Genomic DNA, 8,364 nt, shown 5'->3' on the forward strand with positions numbered 1-8,364 from the left:
GGGCGGGCGTGCGTGCTTGCGTGTGTGTGTGAGAGAGAGAGATGGAGTCTTAGTGTGTGTGTGTGTGTGTGTTGGGGGGGTGCGTGCATGTGTTTGTGTGTGTGTGTGAGTGTGTCGCGGGATCCTCTGTGGCGGATGTAATTTAAGTGTCCATGGCTTTCATCATAGAGAGGTGAAGTGTATGGCAGAGGCCACCAACGATGGGGTGCGAGAGAGAAAATGCCCGTAGAGAGGGAAGAGAAGGTGTGTGCGCGTGAGAGGAGTCGACTTCGAGAGAACGTGTTTGTTCGAGAGACACCGAGGAAGACTACTATATATAAATGGTGCATGTAGGCGGGAATTAAACTAATGGATGGTCTTATTGGTTTCAGGGATATAGGGGAAGAGTGAGAGGCGGGGGCGGGGGGTAGCTAGAAGGAGATTGTTAAGTGTGAGTATGTGTTTTACCCATCCAGGCGGAAGTTATGTGCACAAAAGAGGAGAACGATTCGATGTGGCGTTACAATTGAGGGTAATTAACTACATATGGAGACATAGAGACCTTGAACGTGCATGTGTGAGAGGTATACATGTATACGTGGGATGTGTGTGTGTGCGCGCGCGCATGATCGAGATAAAAGAAAGAAGACATGAGTCATAAGATCAACGACATGGGAGAGACGGATCGGTATGACAATATGCATGCATGTGAGAATGCATGGAAGAAGTCCCGACAATTGAGCATGTGTTTTTGTCTTTAAGAGATAGTGGTGTGGGCTGGAGCATGCACCTATGGCGAGCAGAGGGAGTGAGGCGCACCTATTGTGCAAAAGAGACCAACCTGTAAATGCATATGTATGGAGAGACATATATAGTGTGGGTGATAGGAAGCAAGACTCCGTGCGAGAAAGAAATGTTGACGGAGAAACTACAGATAGATACAGAGATGGAGATGCTAGCTAGAGGGACATCCGCTAGTTTGGGTGTTGGAGATGACCGTCGGGTGGTTCAAAGGGTGAAGTTATATATGTGTGTGAGAGGGCACTTGACTCCATGCAGAGAGAAACATATGTAGTGTGCGTGATAGGAATCAAGAGTGAGGGCGAGAAAGAAGGTTGATGGAGAAACAGATGAATAGAAAGATAAAGATGCTAGCTAGTGTGCGTTAGAGATAGGAGTATAGTGGATCAGAAGGCTGGGTTATGTGTGTGGGTGTGAGAGAGATAGAGAGAGGGTGCGTGTGAGTCACATACAAACAGATATCAGAGAGAAATGAGATCCAGAGAGACGGAGTTTTGTGTCTGCGAGAGAGAAAGATATTTCACAATGAGAGTGATAGCTAGAGAGACATATGAGGGAATGCAAGATATCTCTAGGGAGAGAGGGTGTGTGTGAGCGACATACAAGAGAACAATGGAGAAATATGAGACCCTGGGAGACAGAGTTTGTGTTTGTGTGTGAGAAAGAGATATTGAAGAGGAAGAGTTGTAGGTTCTCATATCTAAGGAGCGAAAGACATCTCTATATGAGGGGTGTGCGAGTGGCACACAATGGAATAGTAGAGAGAAATGAGACCCCGGGAGACAAAGTTTTGTGTTTGTGTGAGAGAAAGAGATTCCACATGGAGAATCATAGTTAGAGACATATAGCAGGGAGCGAGATATACTTAGAGAGAGATAGAGTGATGAAGGTCGAGGGAGAGAGTACCGTCAGTGTGTTACGAAGATAAAAGATCATTGTCGACATACAGGTAGCACGAGAGATACCTGAGAGACGATGAACGCGTATAGGTCCAGAGAGATAGTCTTATATAAGCATGAGTGATAGGTATATGAGACGAATATCTGGATTATAGGGGATTCAAATATTTAAACTGGAGATCACGACATCAATAATATCGTAACGCAAATTGGTGTATCAAACATGCATATTCATTTGAATTTGGGCACACATGTAATGTTATATAGTTTATCAATATTGGTGATCCATAGATTCTTCAATTACAAACAATGCATGGTTTATATGCAATTAATGTCTAAACGGGATTACACTATATGTTGCGTGTGTGAAACACATTATACATGTTTGAGAAGTAAAAAAAACCCGCATGAAACACACATTAATTGGAGAGAGTTAGCGAGGAATGCATACATTAGATTTCAACATAAAGTGGTTTCAAATATTTGAAAATCCAAATTGATGGATACAACCTTATGAATCTGAGATCATGCCATTTGTAAACCATATTTATGTATAAATGGTGTTGTGCTTTTGAAAGTATATATAAAAAATGATGTATATAGAATGTAATTCCAATAGAAAATGGATCCCGCCTGAAAAAAATAGAATACAAAGGGGATTTGAATTGAGTTGGCACGGTAAACGTGCACTCTGCAAAATTTGAACGAAGCGGGGAAAGTCGCAGTAACCGCCCGAAACCAAAATCTGTGAGATGGAAATCACTACTGCCTATCCCTGCCACGCAAAGCCTATATGTGGATTTCTATAGGTTTCAATAAGGGTAGGTTTGTAATTTCACCCAAACGTGACGTAACCGCCTCTCACACGGATTCATACACGGTGGGCGCCAAAACACAGTGTGTCCTCGGCCGAAATCGACTCCCTCCCCGATTCATATTCATACACGGTGGGCGCCAAAAACAAACTCTCGTCGGCAAATATTCGGTGTATGCAAGATTACCGTCCTATCCCCAACCGACTAGTGTTGCTGTGATGTAGTAGAAATTTGAAACGGGGGCTAAGTTTGTGAATTTCCTCGCATTTGAGACAAGCGCGCCCTGAACACATGGTTCCCCCCTTCCTCTCTACCTCCCTTTTCCCCATTCGTACTCCGTGGGCGCCAAAACACCCTCTCCACCGCACCCTCCTCCGTACACCGCCGTCCGCCACCCCATCCACCGCCGTCCTCCTCCACCATGCCAGAGCTGATACCCCGACACCGCCGTCCATTATGAGAGATCGGCCTCTCTCATCCACGGCTTCGGACCGGGATCCTTGCATCCCGTCCTCTCGCTTCATCCCCGCCGTCGTCCACCTTTCCGGAGCCGCTCCTATGACTGTCTCGTCCACCGCGCCCCACCGCCACCGTCTACCCTCCTAGATCTGCTTCCACGCTGCCGACAGCCATCGCTACCGCAGCACCGTCAAATTCTCAGCAGATGCGTACACGGTGCCGCACCAGAGGCAGTACTCTTTCGTATCTGCTCAACTTATTTATCGCAGCAAGAAAATAGATCGCCACTGCTTTACTCTGATTTCTTGTCTTGGTTGCGAAGTTGCCTTTGTCCGGTTTGCACCTTCAGAACCGCCATGGCATGCTCAACACCATACTCGCAATGCTCATGGTTTCCCCTTTTTATATTCCACACTAGTTAAATCACAATAGACTAAATTTCGAAATTGGGTCAGTCGATTTTTCAGAGCTCGCCGGAGTTCGCCAGTGCGATCGAAGGGGCTCGGGCGGGCACGGTGGTTTTGGGGGGCGGTGGTGGGGCCTCTTCGAACGAGGAAAACTCGACGCGGGTGGGGGCAGGGGTGGGGGTGGCGGAGGAACACAGGCAGTGGGGCCGGTGGTTCGGCCGGCGGCCCATGCGGTGTTCTGTATGGGAAGCACGGTATGTTCCTTGTCAGGAAGGGGAGCAGTGACATCTGCAGTCTAACAGCTGATAGAGCTGGCCTGTACGTGATCGATAGGCTTTCAATTACTAGCGGCAATACAACACCATAATTTCCAGCCAGTTCCACTTTCCCGATTTATATATCCTGGTTATGGTGTACCCCTGTTATGTACACGATGATCTGCCTAGTTGCTGTGTGCTCTTGTTATCATGGTTTGACAATAAACTCTCTATACAGTATATTATGAACCTATCATCTGCCAGCTATCCTTACTTATGGAGCCTATTTTTTGTGTACTCGTGCCAGATTATATAAATGCACGCACCATATTATAGCACACATGAGCTCTCTCATCAGAATCCAGTGATAGCACACAAGTGTTTGCAGGGGCGCCCCTATATTAGAATATCATCTGCATTACAAAGATAATCTCACAACTATTTATATTTTCATGGTTCTCAGATATCATACGCAATTACAGTGAATATCAGAATCCGCGCATCAGAAGAATATTGTGGAACACTGCAATGACTTACAAAATTGGCACCAAGGCATTGAGTGCCATTCTGGAAGCAATGAAACTCGTACGCTCCCCACCTGTTGATTCTTGTTTAGAATATCATCCTAATGCCTATTCGAACCTCGAGGAGTCAAAGGCAGATGGCCTGTCTTGTTCACCCATCAAGGTGCTTGTTCTAATTTGGCAAGGTTTTATTGATTGCGCATATCTTGCATATGTTGTCTTGCATTTCTTCTACTTTGTTGCACCGCCATCTGCTTAGTTTACTCATCATATATGTCGAGATGCCATGCCCATTCATTATCAATACATATTCCATCTGTCATCGTACCATGTTTTTCCACTCAAATGTTGTTCTGGTGCATTAGACATCAAAAAGGAAGAGGGTGATTGCCGAACCTGAAGGAGCACCAGCAAAGTCTTTGAAAAACATGGTGGTGCTGGAGAAATCAGACAACACCCCACTTATATTGGCTGTACAACCAGTGACACAAAACGTAGGACCGACTCCAGCAGACTGTACCCATACTTCACTGGCCACACCACTAGCCCCACCACACAGGACCTGCACTCCAGCAAAAGGTATACCGATTTCATTTGCCATAGCACCAGCTGTACCACAGAAAAATCCCACTCCAGCAAAAAGTTCAGCAAGTCCACCAGCCGAAGATCTATCCCAACTGCAGAGACGACCAATTCCTACAAATTGGAACCCCATTCCATTTATTCCCGGTTTAAAAGACAATGCTTTCAATGTTGTTAGGGACTACGTGCATATATTCCCATCATGGGAAGATTATTGTGAAGACAAACACCATTTTCACATCTTCCTGTCCAACTTACGTGTAAGTGCTATTATTCATGGTTATTATTTTCCTGTTTTCTGCTGATTGAACACATCAATGATTTACATTACATTGTTGTAACTAGGCGAGGGTCAATCTGGATAGTCATGACGAGCAAAGCTTGCTTGTGCTTTTCAAGGAAGCATTGCAGCAGTATCGGTGTTACCTGAGGAAATCACACTTTGATGGCAAGTCTATAAACGAATTTCCGGTGAAGTCTCATGTGCTAAATTTAGAAGACATTGAATGGATAAACCTTGTTATGCACTGGACTCGTTCCCAGGATGAGGTACTGTCTATGAAATCACATGACAATTTGAACTTCTACTTTTTTGCATGTGCCTTACGGATCTTTTTTGCAGGAAATCTGCTCGAAGAAGAACTCCGGTTTGACAAGAACGACAAGATATCGCAAATATGCTGCCTGCTGCTTTGCTCTTGTTAGTACCTGTTGTCCTGTATCACTGTACTTGCATACATACCTGGTTCATTATGTGACAGCAGTATGCATGATAGCTTTCTTATCAATTGTTCGCTCCAAATTATCTGATCTGTATGAATGGTTACATTAGTGTAGAATATATCCAATGCCAAAGTTTTTTTAGCTCTGCATTGCTCTTGTAAGTACATGCTATCCTTTATCAGTGTACTTATAATGACAGGTCGTTGTTCATGTACCATCACTCTGCAGCTTATTTTCCTTTGCCCTCCATTTTCTACACATCAGATCTATATTTACTCTTACCATAATGTTGGTACTGAAGAAGTTTAGTTGTGCATTGCTCTTGGATGTACCTTTTGCCTGTATCACCGCACTTACATTTATAGCTACTTGGTTATCTAGCATCACTCTTCATCTTATCTTAAATATTCTCCATTTTTCATATATTATCACATCTATATTTACTCTTAACAAAATGTAGAATAAAGGCAATGCTTTTGAAGAAGATTCTGTGGTAAACTTCTTGAATTGCCCCCCCATCAGCATGGACAAGGCCTTTATAGAGCCCTGTCTTCACCAATAATGTAAGTTTGTCCATGTCAAGCCTTCAAACTTTTTTGTATATATTTGGTTAGGCATGACTGCAACAGCTATTTATTTTTGGTGTTTGCATCAAATTGCTTGTTTAAAGTTTATTATATGTAGTTCATAAACAAAAGTTCGTCCTTTCTCAATTTAAGTTTTCAGTTGTACAACCAAGTTCCTTCTTCATACCATGTAAATTAAACTATACAGAGCAAGTGATCTTCTTTTGCACTGCATGTATGCTTCTGTTCTTCATCTGTAATCCAGTGGTGTGGTGAACCTACCCACTACAGCACAATGTCATATTCTGCAATGTCTTAACTATGAAAAATGTCATATCATTCTACTATTATTTAAACCGTCTCTTTGTTTGCCAATCTGAAGTGGTATAAATTGACAGCACACTAACCATTGATACTTATGAGTTCTTGATCTATAATCCAGTGGTGTCGTGAAGCTGCCAACTCCTTCACAATGTCATTTCCTGCCATGTCTTGACCTGAACAATACCATATTGTGTTAATGCAAATTTATACTGTGTCACTTTATTCGTCAGTAAGAAATGTGATGAATTGACAGCACTGATACTTTTATGTGCAAAACCTGTCATCTGTCTGCTTGTTTATCTTTTAGAGTGAGGAAGATACAAGTGTTGAACAAGCGCAGTCTCATCATCTTGCTCAGCTACTTGCCCTGCAGCTCCCCAGTAGGGCTAACCTTTCTTGAACTCTATTGAAGTGCTGTCGGTTTTGTATATTATTTTGTCAGCGTGTTTATTTGCACTGGTGGCGATCTTTGATGCCCAGTGTATGTAATCTGCTGTCTGCTTGTGCTTTATTATCATAGTGGCGAACTTTGATGCCTAGTGGATGTAATATGCCGTAATTTCTTTATTGTATAGTCTAGGTTTTTTCTTATTCTCGATGCTGCAGTTATTTTACTGTATATATATACTGTCTTCGCAGTAAACCGGCCAAACCGTAAAATTACGGTACATAATCGGGCCGTCATGCAATCATGATGTAGGTTGGTCCTGAAACGTGTCGATCAGCTCACGGGCCGGCAGCAGCCCGAAATGAACCCCGCCCCATGATTGTGCGAATCAAATCACGGGCTTTTAACAGGCCGAAAAATTGTCTCAGTCCTTGTTTGGCCCAATCAGATATCAGCTGCGAGCAGGCCGGATGCAAACCTGGCCGTAGTTAGGCCCAACTATATGACGAGCTTTTAACAGGCTGAAATTAATATAGGGCCGAAATGTTAAACGGGCCCTTAACAGGCCAAAACTAATATCAGGCCGAATTACTAAGTGGGCCTTTAGTAAGTGGGCCCAAAAGCATAGTGTTCAATTGACGGGCCGAATCTGATATGGGCCATATTTGAGCCCAAAGCGTCTTAAAGGGTCGGACCTGATCTGGGCCGTAATTTGGCCCAGAACGTGGTAGGCCTTTAACGGACCGGATCTCATATGGGCCACTATTAGGCCCGGAGCATGGCAGGCCATTAATGGACCGAATCAAATATGGGCCGGCATTTGGCCCAAAACATGGTAGGCAGTTAATGGGCCGGCCTACTAGGGTACCAAAATTTTGTGGGCCTACAGCTGGGCCGGCCCATTAATGTCGGCGAAATCTCGTGGGCCTTTAGCTGGGCCAGCCCATTATGATCCGCAAGAATCTTGTGGGCCTTTACCTGTGTCGGCCCATTACGGCACGCAAAAATCTTATGGGCCTTTACCTGGGCCGGCCCATTATGGCCCGCAAAATCTTGTGGGCCTTTAGCTGGGCCAGCCCATTATGGTCCGTAAAATCTCGTGGGCCTTTAGCTGGGCCGGCCCATTATGGTCCGCAAAATCTTGTGGGCCTTCAGTTGGGCCGGCCCATTTAAACTTGATGGGCCGGTCCACGTGTCAACATATCATAGGCGCGTCCCGCCCATTGGATGAGTTGACATGTGTTTCCTCCAGCCAATGATGATTTTACACGTGGAAAATCCCCATTGGTCGTGGCTGTTAACGGGTTATCGGATCCAAAACCCAACCTAATAGCTTAACGGTGTTCCATTATGGTGGATGCCATGTGTCGGTCACCCTTGATGGAAGCACTTCTGTGACGCGTGATTTATTGTCATGGAAGTGGACACTTCCCTGATGATAATTTTGGTAATGTCATGGAAAACTTCTACGACAGCACAGGTATGACTATCTTGATTCTGTCATAAATTTGTCATGGATGTACATGCATGACAAAAAAAGCGACCTACTGTGACAAACACGTATCATCATGGAAGTGTATTTTTTTGTAGTGTGAGGCGGCTTGTGGATGTCTGCCCACGGCTAGAAGTCATCAAGCGGT

This window comes from Triticum dicoccoides, chromosome 1A (genome assembly GCF_002162155.2).
Source record: "Triticum dicoccoides isolate Atlit2015 ecotype Zavitan chromosome 1A, WEW_v2.0, whole genome shotgun sequence".
In the NCBI taxonomy this organism is placed as follows: Eukaryota; Viridiplantae; Streptophyta; class Magnoliopsida; order Poales; family Poaceae; genus Triticum; species Triticum dicoccoides.